The following is a 2547-nucleotide window of genomic DNA, read 5'->3' as shown; positions in this document are numbered from 1 at the left end:
CACGACTCTCCGGAGATGAACAACTCCCTTGCTAGGCTAGTGTTCACCGCATGGGCCACCGAGACTCTTCCAGAGTGCGAGGCGGGAATCGAACCCGCAAGCAACTGGGGTTCTAACTGTTCGTAGACTTTCGAGCTGGTGTTCAGTAAAGCAAGAATTTTTTTAGAGAAATCCTGCAACGACAGAAAAATATGACTTGTGAAATTCTTGTCTTCACCACAAATTAAAGCAATTTCGATTTTTTTACCATTAAATTTGGATCTGTTTATTTATGTATTTTGAATGAATTAAATTAATAATTTCCAAAAAATTGATTTGCATAGCTTTAACCAAAGGTTTGATGTTTTCCAAACATTTATTTTTTAGGTAACGAAGAGGCAGTAGATTTATATTTTTATTAAAAGAAATTTATGGTTAATTGATATTCCATAAAGCATATATCAAGACCGGAATGCTCGGAAGGTCTATCTTATCTATTTTTGAATAATATTAATTTACAAATAAGTTAGAATATAGACATTTTAATTTTTCGTTCCTTTTTATAGATTCAAATTTTCAAAAAAAGTTGTGGATTGCAAAAATTTATTACTCCTTGAAATCATTTAATATTACTTATAACTCAGAAAACACGATTATAAATGTATTTTTGGAAAAGTTATTATTTAGACAATTATATTTGTTTAAGCAATTAAAAAGTGGGTAATGTATTTTTCACATATACTATATAGTCAGAAACACCATTGTATGTAATACCAGTATACGGAAGAATTAACGTATAGCTGTCAATTCTTATGTGTTGGGACTCGTAAAGACAAAATAAATATACAAAAATTCCCCAGTGTACTTTTCGTTTTCCCTAGTTAGAATAAATGTAGGAAAATTGAAGGTCTTTCTTATATTGTATAGATTTGTGCGGGAAAAAAATAAGGAAGTTGCTATATTCTTTGCAGATTTTAGTGCTAAATCTAATAGCGTATTCGGTTATCCAGCCCAGTTACTTGTCTCGGACAGACGACTTTTTGTGGGCCTGTGTAATTGTTTAAATAACTTACAAAAATTGAAATAATTAAAAATTGTCATTTGTTTGAAAAAGGCGACGCAGATTTCTAAAAAGTAACAATAATACGTGAGAATGTAGTTTTTTGGTTTTTGGTCCTATTTGGACGCTGCGGGTAGAGTTGTGGGGGGGGGGGGAGAAATGAAAGTTATAAGTGTGACTTCATTTCGTAGATACTTCTCTGCTATCTCGAAAAAGTTGGGCACGTTTCGATAAAACCCTGGAACATGAGTTCAATTTTTCGAAAATTAAAAATTCCCCCTTTTTAATTAAATGGGATTTTGAAGAGGTTTTAAACTAATATTGCACTTTAAATGCTGCCAGGCAGGAAAAAAAAAATTGTCTTCAGCCAAAAACTGTTTTTTATTAGCGTTGTAATCAGACTGCATCTATAAAATGGATTTGCTTTATATTTGATTATAGCATTTGAAAGTCTTGCAGGAAAATGAAACTGATATACTGGAAGAAACAAATATATCTTGGATTGCCGTACTTAACTCGATTGGTTATTTAATTAACGACCTTTCAACATCGTGGTCCATGCTTGACCTTAAAGGTCATATGAGGCTGCCACAATCTTAGCGTGTCGCACCCCAGTGGGGACAAAATTTGGTAACGTCTTTACGACATCGTTACGACATCTTAACGACAACTTTACGACATACAATGTCTATGTCGTTTTGTTGTCTTTACGATATCGTAAATATGTCGCATGATCCGACGATATCTTTACATCGTAAGGGCAGCAAAACGACATGGACATAGGATGTCGTAAAGTTGCCGTAAAGATGTTGTAACGATGTCGTAAAGACGTCGCCAAATTTTGTGCCCACTGGGACACTTGTGAGCTTTCCGCCACACAGATCGAAATTCATACGTCAGATTTATTTCTTAATCGTAATCACGACCTTCCAACGTGGCGCCCCATTCTCGACAAGAAGGGTCAGAGAAGGTTGCCGCCATCTTGAACGATCGTATTCGCCTACAATGAACACTTAGCGACGACCCCAATTTTAGATAGTTTTAAGTAGAATCACGTCCCGTATTTAACAGTACAAAATTCCATCACAACCACAGCGGATCACGGCAATTAATTACATAGAAAGGCAAAATGGAAAGACATACCTTTATTTCCTCTTCGAACTGGTATGTTTGAGTTTTACGCCCAAACATCTTTATTAGTTTTATGTATAAAAATTTTTGACTTCAACAATATGCCGTCGAATGCCTTCTTATCGAATTCACTATTAGAAATACGCCCAATCGAAATTCTTCTTGATTATATCTCAAACATCCTATGGCGTCGTTTTAAAAGGAAAAATTCAGTTACCACGAGGTGAGCTATACTTTAGTCGAACAGAGAGTGAAGATGAACGACGCCGAGTACATAATTGTGGGTCCGGATGCAATAAGGGCACATAAAATTTTTTCGTGCGAAAACGAAGTCCCCTGGAGGCTTTAGAAAAAATTTTCGAATTTTTATTTTCAAA

This window comes from Belonocnema kinseyi, chromosome 9 (genome assembly GCF_010883055.1).
Source record: "Belonocnema kinseyi isolate 2016_QV_RU_SX_M_011 chromosome 9, B_treatae_v1, whole genome shotgun sequence".
Classification (NCBI taxonomy): domain Eukaryota; kingdom Metazoa; phylum Arthropoda; class Insecta; order Hymenoptera; family Cynipidae; genus Belonocnema; species Belonocnema kinseyi.
This window is presented reverse-complemented; position numbering follows the sequence as displayed.